The sequence below is a fragment of the Scatophagus argus genome, chromosome 17, assembly GCF_020382885.2.
Source record: "Scatophagus argus isolate fScaArg1 chromosome 17, fScaArg1.pri, whole genome shotgun sequence".
NCBI lineage: Eukaryota > Metazoa > Chordata > Actinopteri > Scatophagidae > Scatophagus > Scatophagus argus.
In genome coordinates this window covers 21,082,442-21,099,560 of record NC_058509.1, presented here as the reverse complement: position 1 = coordinate 21,099,560, position 17,119 = coordinate 21,082,442, and the positions used below count along the sequence as shown (strand labels likewise).

Genomic DNA, 17,119 nt, shown 5'->3' with positions numbered 1-17,119 from the left:
CCATTCTAAAGCTATCAAAAGCCTACAGCACAACAGAATACACACTAAAGATTGTGAGGTTTGTTTGTTTGAGGTTTGTTTGTATATGTCAACTCTGTGGCTAGAAAGTGTTACTGCAGTCAGTATATTTACATTTCTTTTAGCCTTAAAACTCTCTATTGAAGTAAATCAAAATCTAACATCAGAGTTTTGATAATCACACAGGAATTATGGGTCATATTCAAGAATTTCCCTCCAGGGATAAATAAAGGAATTCTGATTCTGATTCTGATTCTGATTCTGATATCACTGTTGGAAAAAAACTCCCTTTTATATGGTCCCGAATTACTTGCTGCTGCAAGATCTACTTATGCTGATTAGGACCTGTTTTCTGAGTTAGTACCTAGACATTTGTACTTTCTCAACTTTACGAACACACACAGGTGAAGTTTGTCGGGTCCAATACGCGATCTGAGAGCCCAGGCCTGAATCACATCCCATCTTCCAACAGTTTTTGACATGGATCCATAACCTAACTTTGGCCTAATTAGAGACACATACATATATTTCATAGATGAAGTACCCCAGTCCAAACTTACACAGCATCTCAGCAACATTTAAAACTTATTTACAGTATTTTTAATATGATATTTGATTCTCATGAGGGTAACTGGGAGTCAAAATATATTCCCAAGAACCAAAATGTCTCAAATGTCTCTGAATCATGTACACACAGTTTCAATGACCATTTGTTCTAATTTTCTTGGGAAAATATTACCTTTGTAATGTGCATTACTTTGGTAATGCTATAGTTATGCATGTATAGGTATGTATGCTCATTTTTTTTTTTTTTGAAAAATATTTTTATTACATTTTCTCAAAATACAAAACACACAGAATTGCTCAGACATGAGAGAAAAGGAAAACGCAACAGAATGTGGGCATGTGGGTACAGCAAATAGAAAATAATTACGAAAATGAAAATAACTGACAGTGGGCACATGTTCCATCCAGCCTCCTCCCTTTCAATCTCCTGCAGCAAGACGAGGCAGCATCCAGACGAAAATGCAAGAGGGTTCCAGGTTCGAATCCCGGTCTGGGCCTTTCTGTGTGGATTCTGCATGTTCTCCCTGTGCCTGCGTGGGTTTTCTCCGGGTACTCCAGCTTATTATGCTGGGTTCAATCAGCAGAGCAAAGATCAGCAAAGATCAATTCAAAGGCATCCATCCAATGTAATTTGAGACAGGTGCAGTCAAGAGTGTCCATGAATGTTATTCTTAAGCATATAATACATACAGTAACATAGATCAAATAAATCTACCATAGCAAGTAGCTGAGGTAGAGAGAGAGCAACGATGTTCATGCCAATGAAAAGAGTTTACTATAGAAAGATGAAGAATTCAAACATCTAGTAACCAATAAACAGTAATACACCTGCCATACACAAACCAGAAGCAGAGACTGGCAAGAAATCATTCATTGGTTCAAAGCATAGTTGGTAACTAAATTGAAATATCATGATTTATTTGGGTTGTTTAGATAGCTTAACTCATAATTTGGCTATTGCATATATGAGGGGGCAGCATGGTGGTGCACAGCAAAATGGTTGCAGATTCGAATCCCGGTGTGGGCCCTTCTATGTGGAGTTTGCATGTTCTCCCTGTGCCTGCGTGGGTTTTCTCTGGGTTCTCCGGCTTCCTCCCACAATACCAAAAACATGCACATTAGGTTAATTGGCTACTCTACATTGCCCCTAGGTGTGAGTGTGAGAGTGTGTGGTTGTCTGTCTTTGTGTGTTAGCCCTGAGATTGACTGGCGACCAGTCCAGGATGTACCCCGCCTCTCACCTGTATTCAGCTGGGATAGGCTCCAGAACACCCCTTGGCTGTTTAATAGCCAAAGTAAACTCTGAGGGTGTGCAGATTTGCCATTAAAAGTCTGAATCATCAAATAAGTGATGTAGATGAGATATGATTCATTTGTGGACCAGCCTCTAATCCCTGCCCATTCTTATCCTGAATGAATAAAACCCTTGACACGAAAGACTACAGCACCATTTATGTAATCAAGCAAGACTATCCCAGACATCAGCAGAGCAACATTGGAAAAGGTTTCCAGGACACATCATGCTACAACTAAGGTGGCTGTGGGCCTACACTTTATGTTTAGTGACCATGGCTATGCCAGGTAAGAAATGCTTGTGTATTAGTAGCTTGTCAGATGAATGAAATGATTGTTGTGGCTTGTGGCAGGGTTGTTGTTACAGTATTTGCATCCTTTACAGCTCATGGAAATAAGACTCAGCAGTTAACTATCTTTCTCACTTAATGCACATTTGACTGAAGAATCTACAAACAGCAACTTGCATACTCTGCACTGTATACCTTTAAACACTGGCATGGTTCTCTCAAATGAGGTATTTGATATAAGAATGTGATCTCAAGACAACAGATTTTAAAAATCCTATTGGCAAAATGAACATACAGGCATAAATCACGTTTCAGAATTGACTCTCTGAGGCTCCATTTGGAAAGGTGTTGTTTTTGGCAAAACATTCTCACCGCAAGGTTCACAAAGTGGCAGCGATACAGCTTTCAACCATATTCCACAACCCTCCTCAGCTGAAGGAACTGTGCAATTGTCGTGGAATTGTAGATGCTCAAATTTCCACATTAATAACTTTCCATTTTGGCTTAAAAGTTAAAACTGAAAGTTCATTTTCAACCTAGCATTTACTATTTAGTGACTCCTTATAATTCACAAATAAACACCCACCACTAACTTATTTCCTGGAGACCTGAATCCATATGTAAATATATGTAAAGTTATGCTTTCTCAACCTGTGGGTTAACATTATGTGAAACTGCTTGATATCCATACAAGATCACAGATGTCTATGACTGATATTTTGTTTGATACATTTTAGACTGCTTTTCAGTCCATCTGCAGTTCTCTCCATTCTACTGAAAATAGAACCATAATGAAAAATAACTAACCATAATGAAAAATAACCTAATTAGAGCTACGTGTGTATATATATACAATGTCAGCTCAAAGCTATACAGCATCTCTCATCTAGATCTTTTTTTACACTTATTTTTCTGATTTTTGCATGATAAACATTATTGTAGTGGCGTATGTGAGTAGCATGTATGCCCATTTTTTTGAGGTTATGCTTAAAAAAATAATAAAATGTTCATTTTGTTCTTAATTTAATCGGCCATCAAGGCATTCTATGTTCAGTATCACCATGTCTTTATAAATCTGTTAAGTAATAGGCATAGCGGTGCCTGATACACATAGAGCTGGATACAGATACACTTTGTTACTGTACTCAAATTTTGTACTAAAATCCAAGACAATTTGACAACTATGACCCAGGAAATATGGAATACTGGAAGCTACAAACCAGGTGAAAAATATGCTGAAAGACACTGCAGTAGTTCTAATGTGTTTACAGATCAGTGTAGGAAAAAATCTCACTTTTTTGACTGTGCCATTAAATTTCCTGTCATTCTTTTCGACATTTTGCTACACTAATGTCCAATCAAGCAGTTTTGAGGGTGTGAGGCTGTGGCCTTATCCAGGGCTTAGAAGTAACAAATCAGATTGGAAACACTAAGATAAGATAATAATTTACTGATCCCCAAAGGAGAAATTCAAGTATTACAGCATCTCAGGGCAGAATAAGTATAGGAATAAGTACTGAAGGCAAAATATGCAATAAAAATAAAATATTCACACATACCGTACAGATAAGTAGGCTGTAACGTATTAATACCACCAACAGAATACTGTATATGTGCAAAGGGGATAGTGCAGTGTGTATATATTAATACTTTGGTACATGATTCTCTCTGAAGTTGATCGATAATGTGTCACACTGAAACCTGCAGGGCTCCAGACTGCTGAGTCACTTCAGTTGCATCAAGAACTCGTCAGTGCTCCTTACATAGCCTACTTTGTGCCGATTGAGATCACCAACAGAGTCTTCACTGACGCTCTGAACAACAAAACATCTGAGGCGTATCTCACCTTGTATAAAGAAGTCACAGACTTGGTAAGATGAATAACTATAGATGATAACCAGTTAGTGCCACCATGGCTGTATGTACCATTAAGGTCAGTGATTTCTTGTCCTGCAACATAGAATATGTTTTCATTCCACAATTAACAAGACCAGGTCAAAACCTAGTGTGTGACTGGACTGTATATTGTACCCCTGAGGACATACATTGATTGAAGCATCCGCACCTTGCCGTAAGATTTTGTTTGCGCTCAACATAATGTTCCAGACTTGAGGATGTGCAAGTCAAAAGTGAGGTCTTCATGTCTCTTTTGTCTTAGCGCATTCTTGAGCAGTAGCATTTCTGAAAAAATGATTGTATGTATATGTAGTCCATATGCGGTTAGAAACTTTGGACCCACAAAGCCAGGAAAACCATGTAGCCATTAGAGATACTAGTTCAATACTAAAGGGAAAGCTAGCCACCCACTGGCCAGCATTGCTTTGGGATCAGAGTTTTTCATAGTATGGATGGAATCCAGCTGCAGTCAGTACACACGGTAGGACCAACACTTAGTATATGTGTTTTCCATGCATAAGGTGTTCATCAGATTGTTTTTTATTTTTGGTTGCAGTTTGAAAGCATCTATGACTGCCCTGACGACAGCATATGTCCAACAAATACGTTCTATGGAGGTGTTACGTCAATAACTTTCAGGTATCTTCAATATCACTGATCTTTCAACCAAACAGGAACTGTATTTGGCTGTATAGGTTATGCCAGATGATAATGCTTAATTTCATATTTATTCTTAATTTCAACTATAAATGAAACTCCACTGAAGTGTTGTTGACATCCATGTTGCCTGACAGATTTTTGATCAAAAGGCTCAACAGCCAGAAAACCACACTATAAGAATAAACAATGGTAGTAGATGTAGTTATTTTCAAAAAGTATTGATATTGTTCTTGGATCAAAATTCTAATAATAGTAATTATGCTTTCTTTCACAGCAATGGATCAGTGATCGCAAATGCAGTTGTAGGTTTCAATACCTTCTTTATAAATCCATCTATTATCCATTATTACTTTGTTCAGAATGCCAACAATGTGGAACCCAAAATTCTCCAACTTAATATGGACTATACAGCCGGTAAGGTTTTATTAAGATAATTCGGTAACACTTCACTTGTAGGGGTGTGCACAAAGCTGGCATGACACTGTCATAACAATGATATGACACCTGTCATTAACATGAACAGGTCTTTATGAATGTCTATGACTGTTGTCACTAAGTGTCACCTTGTCATTTAGGTCGCTTTTATTGCAAAACTTTGTCATGACAACTTGACATGAATCAACATAAAATGTCATCAAATTCTTATTTATGAAATTTTAACAAATTTGTTTTTATTACAGGAGAGGGTGTCTTACTGAGTAATCGACTAATCATGTACATCCATAGTAGAAATACTGAGAAGTAAAAATCATACATAAATTAAGTTTTGTCTTAAACTATAAAATTGCATTACAGTTTATTTGTTGATTATATTTTGTGTTATTAAACTAAATCTACAAAGTACCTAAAGTAGTAAACTTGTTAATATCAGTGTAATGCACACCCTTTCAAATAGTGTCACCTGTAATTCAAATGTACATGTTGCGTTTTGAAGTGATGTTGTACATATGTAACCTGTACTTTTTCTTTTCTTTTTTCTATAGAAGACAAAATAATATTAGCTAGAACAACCACAACTACTACTACCACCACAACACCCAGAACTACTGTAACCACAACTTCAACTACAACAACACCTACTACTACAACAACATCCACAACTACAGTTACAACTACCACAACAAAAACACCTACAAGCACCTCAACTACAACACGCGCAACTACAACTACGACAGTACCCACAACTACCACAATCACAGTTACAACTACCACAACGAAAACACCTACAAGTACCTCAACTACAGCTATAACAACACCTACGACTACTATAGAACCTACATCTACCACAGCAACAGTTACCACTATCACATCCAAAACACCTACAAGTACCCCAGTCATGATACCCACAAGTACCAGAACCACAGTTGTGGGAACTGCAACCAGAACCACAACTACAAAACATGCAACTACCACAACATCTACAACCACCTCAAGCACAACACCCCCAACTACAACAACACGTACAACTACAACAACACCTACAACTACAACAACATCCATAACTAATGCAACTACAGAACTCACAACTACCACAACAACAGTTACAACTACCACAACAAAAACACCTACAAATACGTCAACCACAGCACCCACAACTACCGCAGCACCCACAACTACCGCAGCACCTACAACTACAATAACACCCACAACTACTCCAACCAGAAGTACAACCACAACTACAACACCTACAACTACTTCGACACCTACCCCTACAACATCCACAACCACAGCACCTAGAACTACAACACATGTAACTACCACAACAACTACAACACTTCCACCTACTAGGAGAAACACAACCCCTTCAAACAGCAGTACAGCCACAACTCCAGCACTTACATTTACTACTGCTGCAATTCAAGATTCTACAATATCTTCGAACACAACAAAACACTCTTCTGAGAACAGCACAGCGGATTCAACTACCAAGACAAATCATGGGAGCAGTATTGACAGTTACACAACAGGTGGAAGGGAAAACCCAGCAGCAAACAACATGACAACTGTGAATCCACATGACAAACACACAGATTCTCACGATGTTTCAACTGGAATCCCAAGTGCCCCCCTGACATCAGGTGGTGGCAGCAGCAGCAGTAACGGGAGCAGTGACAGGGTACCTGGATGGGCTATTGCCCTCTTAGTATTAGCTGCTGCCATCTTGTTGCTACTCATAATCATCTTCATCATGATGGTGAGTTATAAAGCAGATTGAATACAGTATGCTTTTTTAATGCACAGTTTTATTGCTTGGCTCTTGGCTATTATGTACTACAGCAACTGCTTACTAGCTAGGTATGAAAGGGGCATCCTCAAACGTAACTCACAAGCAGTGGTAGGGTGAGGTTCTTAAATTCTCTGTTGATAAACACAGTTCACTTGTAAATAATCACATTCAATTTTAATTCATGTTTTACACATCATCCCAACTTTTTTTGGAACCAGCCATTAATATGCCATTCTGATGGTGAATGGCATATTAATGCATTGGCTTACCTGTTTTGTGTGCTGAGGAAGAGGGAGAAGAAGTAGATCAGGCAGGCAAAAAATGTGCAAAAAATGTACAAAAAAGGAATCATCTGCCAAAAACTGATTACCACCTGCTTTTAAGATAATTAAACTGATGAGACATACCAAACAAATATTAACATCGACAATACTATTGCCTGTAGTCACTTAAATGTCAGTTGGCAGAGTCGACAGCTGAAGGTGAGCACTTCACGTAGGAGACTAGTTGGGTCTCTGTTGTAATGATCAAGGTCTAGCTGCACTGGGTGGCTCCGAAAAGCCTGTAGCCCCAGGGTCTAAAGTAATGTTAAGGTGCTTATGCTGATGGATGCTACACGTATGACAGAAATTTAGCCCTGTTGCTCTGTTGTTTCAGTTGGTTCAGCTGTGTATGAAAACAGAAACTGGTGGCATGGATTCAACTGCCAATCCCTTTGACAGTGAAATAAATCAGCGTTCCCATGACCCTCTGCCAGTGTACACACCTCAAAATTCAGTGACGCAGGACCCAGGGTCCATCCCAGTCATTACTGTAAGTACTGCAAAGTTACAGCATGACCAGTGTAGTGTTCATACAGTATACATTTCTTACCTTGTATGTGTAAAAATGCACATTTGACATGTTTACATGGATATGAACATGATGGCATTCATAATAGCCTGATTGGATGTTTGAACTTGGTCTTCTCATGTTTTTCATCAGGGAGACATGCCTAAGAAGAACAGGACAGGGTTCTATGCTGTGAACCCCTGAGATTCTCTGGATGAAAATGCACCATCATGCTACAGGTAGCCTACTTCATTCATGCAAGTATACTGAAAATTGCCAAAATATATAAGAATAGACCCTCTTGATTCTAATGAATCAGTGGCCTGCTGTAAACAGTCTGATGAATTTTTTGAGACGGAACAAACAAACAATAAAACCCCACAAGCTTCTGTCTAAAAGTTGAAAAGAAAAGGAAAAGACTGCCTTTGCACTTGGTTAACCTTTTAACACTCAAGCTGATTTTTGATTAATGTTACCCTTTGAAAAGTAATCTGACAGTGATAAATACACTGGAATGAGTCACATCCTGTGTTCAGGAGAGCTATAATTAGTTCTGCTGGGAGGCGAACAGTAAGCTCAGTACACCGATCTTTTGAACTTGCATTTTAATTGACAGGATACGATAAACATGGTATGGATACTGATTATCACTATGAAGTGAAAAAACACATAGGTTAATCATTTTAATATTTTTAAGCTTGATTTGAAGGATTACATGCTTATAAAAAAAAACACTTGAAATTGGTGGGTTTCATATCGTCAGATTTGAGTTAAAACTGTTTAAAATTTTAAAGCATTACATTCTCTTTGATTGGTTTACGATTTTCTCCTCCTACCTATTTGACTCATAGAAACTCTGTGTTATCTGAAATATGCTTTGTCACCAAACCCAACTTAAGGGTAGGTCCTGAAGAGCTGGCATGTTGGTGATACAGCTGCTTTTATCTACAGCAACAAGGTGATAAATGACTAAGTAAATAAATACAGTTGAATTTGGACTTAACATTTTGTAACTGATAGTTATCTAATACTGTGTTGTAATGTGGAGTGAGTGAAATGCCTATGACCTCTCCCAATCTCTCAACAGTAGATCGTAATCAGCTTACTCATTAGAAGATTTGTCTTGTCAACAAAATAGGAAAAAGCTGGGCTTTGTGTGTATTAATGTGTCAGTTGATTAAAAGAAACTTTTCAAATGACTGTATGTTTAAATGTAATAACTCTGTATTTAAATCACACAATTCAACAAACAAATCCACAACCCAAAAGACTCATTGTGGCTTAAAAAGACAAAATTGTGAGCGGTTATACCTGTAGGTTTTGAATTTACACAGCTGGATTTTGCTACAGCTTCTATGATACCACAGAAGATAATCATCTATGATAAGCTGGCAGATTTAATTTGGAATCTGAACCTGAAAAATGACTCAGTAGTTTAATTATCATTTAAAATCAGGATGCAGGTGTGTAGAATATTGCTATTTACCCACTATTTATATTATATTCAACAGTCAATATGATTAATTAGACACAGGCGTTTTTCTTTGTGATATTAATGCCAGTGGTTCCCATTACTTTTCTCTCATGCCCTCATTTGAAAGTTAGCATTTATCTCAAACAGCAATTGCAGTGGGGAAATTTATAACAAATAGAGCCAAGTTACATAGTATTGAAATAACATTATTGTAATGTTATAATTTCATTGCCCAATCTGCCAGTTTTTACACACAAATGATTGTGTCCTGTGCTGATAGTGAACGAAAGAGCAAGATATTTTAGATTTATGTGTGCTTTCTATGAGGAGACTATACAGACCAGATAATGATTTAAATGTTGAATGAAGTTCAGCACATTTTTTTAAGTTCATTTTAAAACAGCTTTTTTGTGCTTAATGTTCCAAACAGACCTGTCAGAGCTCGACACTCCCACTGAACCAGATCTATGCTGGTCCTTTGAGCCAGACTGCAGTGAGCAGAGGCAGAGTGAAGAAACATGAACCCCATCAGCAGTGGAAAACAGCGTGGATAGTGTACAGCATGGATTAACTAATATCAACAGATGCTATTTATTACACAGTTGTTTTCAGTGGCAACATAAGTTAATATATATGTCAATATAGACTATGATAACATTATTTATCTACATAGCTATTGTTTAATGCAAACCAGTGATAATTTGCTGAGCTTTTTCTTGAATAATGTCTAGTAATGTATGCTTTTAGGAACACTAATCTAAGATATAAAAAAAATAGTAAAGTAATTCTGTCTATAATCTGATTAAAGGGATATGGTCTTGTTTATGCATGTGTGGTCTTTTGTGTAATTCTTGTGTATTTCTGCCTTTCATACAGTTAGATTTTCATTCATTTTATCCACATTTCATTTCAATTCAGACAAAACTGAAGTTATTGTTCTGGGTCCTAAACATCTTAGAAACAATTTATCCAATGATATAACAATGCTAGATGGCTTAGCCTTGGCCTCAAGCTCCACTGTAAGGAATTTAGGAGTTATCTTTGACCAGGACATGTCCTTTAATTCACACAAATCGAATATTTCAAAGACTGCATTCTTTCACCTCACCTTTCCGAGTCAGAAAGATGCAGGAAAATTAGTCCATGCATTCATTACTTCTGGGCTTCTAGTAGGTTGCCCCAGTAAAACTATAAAGACTCTCCAGCTAATCCAGAACACTGCTGCACGATTACGGTACTCACAAGAACCAGCGTGAGAGATCATATTTCTCCTGTTCTGGCTTCTCTACATTGGCTACCTGTAAAATTCAGGATAGATTTTAAAATTCTTCACCTCACATATAAAGCCCTGAACGGTCAGGCACCATCATATGTTAAAGAGTTGATAGTTCCCTATAATCCCATCAGAGCTTTGTGTTCCCAAAATGCAGGGCTACTTGTGGTTCCTAGAGTAGTCAAAAGTAGATTGGGAACCAGAGCCTTTAGTTATCAAGCTCCTCTACTATGGAACCATCTTCTGGTTTTGGTCCGGGAGGCAGACACCTTCTCTACGTTTAAGAGTAGACTAAAAACTTTCCTCTTTGATAAAGCTTATAGTTAGGGCTGGCCTAGGCCGGCCCCTAGTTATGCTGCTATAGGCTTAGACTGCCGGGGGCCCTCCCATGACGCACTGAGCTCTTTCTTCCTCTCCCTCTCCTTCTGCACACATCTATGTCCTATTAATGCATATCAATAACTCAACTTCTTCCCTGGAGTCCTTGTGCTTTCTCGTCTCACAGGTTCCCATGGATCATGGTTGGACCTCCTGCTGACCCCCAGCATTAACAAATCTAACCCAACTACATGTCTCTTAGACCCCATCCCAACTAAGCTCCTCAAGGACGTCTTTCCCTTGATTGGCGTTTCCTTCTTAGATCAGATCAACTTATCCTTAAAAACAGGTTATGTACCACAGGCGTTTAAAACCGCTGTCATTAGACCTTTACTTAAAAAACCTTCACTTGACCCAGACATCTTAGCAAACTATAGGCCGATATCCAACCTCCCGTTTTTATCTAAAATACTTGAAAGAGTGGTTGCAAATCAGTTAATTGTTCACCTACACAGGAACAGTCTCTTTGAGATGTTTCAGTCTGGTTTCAGAGCCCATCACAGCACAGAAACAGCACTGGTTAAAGTCACAAATGACCTCCTCATGGCATCAGACCGCGGGCTTGTCTCCATACTTGTTTTGCTAGATCTCAGTGCTGCTTTCGACTCAGTAGACCACAACATTTTATTACACAGATTAGAACATGAGACTAGGATCACAGGGGCTGCGCTACGCTGGTTCAAATCATATTTAACAGATAGATTTCACTTTGTTCACGTTAATGATGTTTCCTCTTCATATATAAAGGTTAGCCTCGGTGTTCCACAAGGTTCAGTGCTTGGGCCGATCCTGTTCACCTTATACATGCTCCCTCTAGGAAATATTATTCAGAAACATGGCATAAACTTTCATTGTTATGCTGATGACACTCAGCTGTACTTATCCTTAAAGCCTGAAGAAACAGAGCTGTTAGCCAGACTCCAGGCATGTCTTAAGGACATAAAGGACTGGATGACCTCCAATGTTTTATTATTAAACTCAGACAAAACTGAGATCATTGTTCTAGGCCCCAAACACCTTAGAACTAGAATAGCTGATAATATTGTCTCTGGACGACATTACTTTGGCCCCCAGTACGACTGCAAGGAACCTCTGCGTTATCTTTGATCAGGACGTGTCATTTATCCATCACATTAAACAGACCTCTAAGACCGCCTTCTTTCACCTCCGTAATATCGCTAAGATTAGGAGTGTCCTCTCTCAGAGTGATGCTGAAAAACTTTCGTTACTTCTAGGCTGGACTACTGCAACTATTGTCACTATTGTCAGGATGTCCAAATTACTCTATTAATAGCCTGCAGCTGATCCAAAATGCAGCAGCTAGAATTTTAACAGGAATCAGTAAAAGGGATCATATCTCCCCCATCTTAGCTTCTCTTCACTGGCTTCCGGTAAAACTCAGAATAGACTTTAAAATTCTCCTACTTACATATAAGGCCCTAAATGGACTAGCCCCATCATACCTGCAGGATCTAATAGTCCCATATATTCCCAATAGAACACTCAGATCACAGGGTGCAGGTTTACTTGCAGTTCCCAGAATTCATAAAAGTAGAACGGGAGGACGAGCCTTTAGCTATCAGGCACCCCTGCTGTGGAACCAGTTGCCAATCTGGGTTCGACAGGCAGACACCACCTCCACTTTTAAGACTAGACTTAAAACCTTTCTGTTTAGTAAAGCATATAGTTAGCACCAAATAAAGTGTGTAGGGCTGGTAGGCATAGTTTCACTCACCTCATGATATATAGCCACAGGTAGAATAGGTCTGACTAACTGTTAATCTTTAAATCTCTATCATAGCTAAGCTGCTATAGGCCTATGCTGCCGGGGGACACAAACATGATCCACCAAGCAGTTTCCCCTCCTCCTTCTCCTCTTCTATCCTCTCCCCTCGTCAGATTAACATGCAGTTCATTATTTTATGTCACTAACTGTGTATCCAGTGCTCCTCGTAGTCTTGTGTGTCTCCCTCCCTTTCTCTCTCTCTCTCTCTGTATCTTTCTGCAGGTATCTCTCCATCCAGATCTTCATGTTGAACTGTAGCCGGCTCTATGACCAACCCAATGTCTACTGTTGACATCTGCCTGTCATTCCTCTGTGCACCGACTATCAGCGGGGTGGTTCTCCCTGCGGGCTGAAATTGAACTGAATAGAATTGATAGGATAGTGGTTTTCAACAGCACATAAAAAATACATGAATGATACAGCAGTTCATTATAATTTCATTATTCTAATTTCAGTCTTATGAAATGTTAAAATCATATTGAGGTGGTATCAAAAGTGAAACTAAACAGTTGGGATTTTGTTTTACTTGTCTTTTTAGTAATGTTGTTCTCATGTTGTTAACTGCTTTCCTGCCTGTACAACATCCATTGCACGTCTGCCCGTCCTGGGTGAGGGATCCCTCCTCTGTTGCTCACCCTGAGGTTTCTTCCATTTTTTCCTGTTAAAGGTTTTTCTGGGAGTTTTTCCTTAGTCGATGTGAGGGTCGAAGGGCAGAGGATGTTGCTGATGTTATGTTAAGCCCTTTGAGACAAACTGCTTGTAAAAATGGGCTATACAAATAAAGTTGACTTGACTTGACTTGTCTTGCTGCAGTCCTGCTCGAAACCTACTGTGATTACTACTGTTTAGTCATAATCTATTTTAATCACCATAGTACCTTCTGTATACTTCATTGTCATTATCATTATCTACAGTTCCAATACTTCTGGTATTATTACTGCTGCTGTTCGTCTCTGCTTGTGTGCTCCTTCTCTCACGCCCCACCCCCCTCCCTCCTCTCTCTTTGTCCGTCTATCTTTCTCTCTCTCTCTCTCTCTCTCTCTCTCTCTCAACCCAACCGGTCAAGGCAGATGGCCGCCCATCTTGAGCTGGGGTCTGCTCCGAGGTTTCTGCCTTCTAAAAGGCAGTTTTTCCTCGCCACAGTCGCCAAGTGCTTGCTCAAGGGGGAATGTTGGGTTCTGGATTACAATTTAATTAAAGAGTTTAGAGTTTAGACCTGCTCTAAAATTCATGAGATGACTTTTGTTGTGAATTGGCGCTATATAAATAAACTGAATTGAATTGAATTGAATATATGAGAACATAGCCAGATTAAGTTAAAAAAAGAAGCACATGAACAGTCACAATCTTAAGACAAGCAAAGTTGACTAAAGAACAACACAATGGTGTAGAGGTTAGCACCTTTGCTTCACAGCAAGAATTTGAACATGGCCACAGCCTTGCATTTTCTCCCTGTGTCTGAAAAATGGATGGAGCAAAGTACTGTCAAATTCTTGAGGAAAACCTACTGCCCTCTGCCAGAAAGTTGTCAGTGGTAAGGAGGTTCATCTTGTAATATGACGATGATTCAAAGCACGCAGCAAAACTGAGCCCACAATGATTGAAGGAGAAAAAGGTGAATGTCCTTGAATGACATAATCCAAGTTCAGGCTTAAACTCCATTGAAAATCTGTGGAATGACTTGAAGATCGCACCTTATCCTGTTTATACTGTTTACAATAACTGTCCTACCTGCCCTTCATGGCTGTCTCACACACTCCTCATAGAACTGTGTTCTGGTCGGTGCTGCTCCTTTTGTGTTCGCTGTTATAGTCTCTGTGCAGCATGTATAGTCTGTATAGTCTTGTGCATTATGTGTGGTCTGTACAGTTTTGTGCACTGTGTAGTCTTTGTGCGCTGTATATAGTCCTTGTGATTCATGTATAGTCTGGGTTGTTTGCGATACAGTTATGTACAGGTTGTATCCAATCTAGTGTAGTGTAGAGTGTAATCTCTGTAGTGTTAGTGTAGCACTTGGTCCCCAGAGGAGCTTTCGTTTCACTGTTCAGCATACTACTGTAAACAACTGAAATGACAATAAAAATCACTTGACTTGACATGACTTGAAAAGACAGCAGTCCACCAATGATCACCATTCAATTAAATTGAGCTTGAACAGCTAGTTTAGAAGAGTGGGCAAATACTGCACAGCGCAAAGTTGGTAGAGACATATCCACAGACTAGAGGCTGTAATTATAGCAAAAGGCGCTTCAACAAAGTACTGAAACAGGGTTGGGGCTGGAGGATCCTTTTTCCATCTTGGTAATTCTGTTTTTTATTTTGTAATTTGTTTTCTGAACTGTTGCTGTTATGTCTTTCACTTGGATGTTTTAAGTTAAACTTAGTGTCTTCTTCATTTCAGGCTGCAAAGCAACAAAATGCAATTATTTGAAGGAGGTGATTCTTTCCTGTATTTACTGTGCACATGGAATGGTCCAAAGAGGTGTTTTTTGAGCATTACACAACTTTCCCATTCTTTTGTTGCTCCTCTCCCAAGTTTTTTGCATTGCAGACATTAAATTCTTAATGAGTGTATAAAACATTTAAGTTTATCAGTTTGAACATGAAATATCTTGATTTTTTTTACTATGTTAAAATTGAGGATGAAAAGGATTTGAAAATTATCCAGTCATCATCCAACATCCGCCTGACTGACTGCTTAATCCGCGTTACTGTGGCAAATGTGAGGCTTCTGTTCTTCCCAATGTGTCAGCCTTTAACTGATCCTAGTTATACACCAGTCTTCACAACATTTTTGAAAAAAGAAAATGTTATGTAAGGAGTGAAAAGGTGCATCCTGCTTTCAGGAATGTAAATATTTGGTGGTGATGCATTTCACAGGGTTATGAAGGGATTTGTGACGACAGTATCCAAACACTTACTGTCCAATTGCAACTTTTGTTAAATGGTATTGTGGTGCCACAGTACTGGGCAGGAACACTAATGACAACTTTGCTCTCAGCTCTTTTAACAGATCAGTCATATCAGAGTGTAAACCACAATGATAAAACACTGAGTGTTGTGTATACAATTAACTCCTACTCTTTCCTCCTGAGCTTGAGAAGCAACATTTACACAAAGCAACCAATAGAAAGATTAATGGCTTCTGCATTGTCGGCGTAATAGTAGGCATAAAGGAACAAATACAATGGTACTGTTAAAAGGCAACCACACAATGCAGGGAGTAACCAAATATAATGTTAATGTGGCCACATGAATGTACCATGACCACACACACACATACACAGAAACACACACACACACACACACACACACACACACACAGAGATAGAGAGAGAGAGAACTTGCATACTTATGTCTCTTTATTATGTATGTTTTTCTTATTCTAGCATTTGTCTGTTTCTGTGCTAAAGTAAGATTTCAGAATCAGAATCCTTTATTGATCCCTGGGGGAAATTGAGTATTTTCAGTACAAGGTTGCTGTTGAGGTGGAGCAGGTTGACAACACTAAGTTCAAAGAGAAGTCCCTTTACTAATATGAACACCAATTAGTCACAACATTAACATCACTGGTGACGGGTGAAGTAAATGACATTAATCATCTGTTTATGATGCAGTGTTCAGCAGGGAAACCATTGGTTATGGCACTCATGTGGATGTTTTTGATACACAACACCCTGTTTGAGATAAATGCTAGCTTTCATCTCCCCGAGGCAGACGTGTTTGCACGCTCCACTCTAGAATGCCGACTTCTTGAATCTATCACCTCCATCTAGCGTGATTATTCCAGTTTGTTTGTTTTTTCTGACCTTTTGGGTATGTCATTATCATTTTATCCTCTTAGACACTTTGAGTTATGGTTAAAAATATGATTTGTGAAGTCATAGTGATCTTTGACCACCAAAATCTAATTGGTTCATCTTTAAGTCCAAGTGGATGTTTGTGTCAGATTTGAAGAAATTTCTTGAGGGCATTTATGAGGTATTGTGTTCATGAGAATGGGACGAACAGACATATATATGTACTAACTTTGGGGTGGACAGCCCTGCTTTTTTTTCTCCCTTTATGCCCATATGGTAGTTCCTGGACATGCTTGAGGAAGTGGCAATGAGGCTGGAGGAAGAGACTGAGAGGCAGAATGTGACACATGGGTTTTATGGAAGAAATGGAACCACCTTGGCCCATTACTGAGCTTACCTCTTCAGCTTACTGGGGAATAATTGTGTCTGTAATGCATTTCTTGTTAGACTGACCTACCAACCATACATGAAATATGGCTCAGCTAATTGCAGGCGCAACATAAAAACTTGAGGAGATATAAAGAATTGTCTATCCTATATGTGGCCTGGTCATAGGATCACAGGACATCCAACAACATTTGATGTGGGTTTGTGAAAATAAGAACAGCGTTAACTCTTGATGATGA

At 38.9% G+C, this 17,119-nt stretch overlaps 1 long non-coding RNA gene across 1 annotated transcript; it reads left to right on the top strand.

Moving 5' to 3' along the window:
- Window positions 1-7,564: 7,564 nt before the first annotated feature.
- LOC124074853 lies at window positions 7,565-10,131 on the top strand. The gene is made up of 3 exons (XR_006845928.1): window positions 7,565-7,764; window positions 7,936-8,021; window positions 9,687-10,131. It is a non-coding gene; the product is annotated as an uncharacterized LOC124074853 (long non-coding RNA).
- The last annotated feature ends 6,988 nt before the right edge of the window (window positions 10,132-17,119 follow it).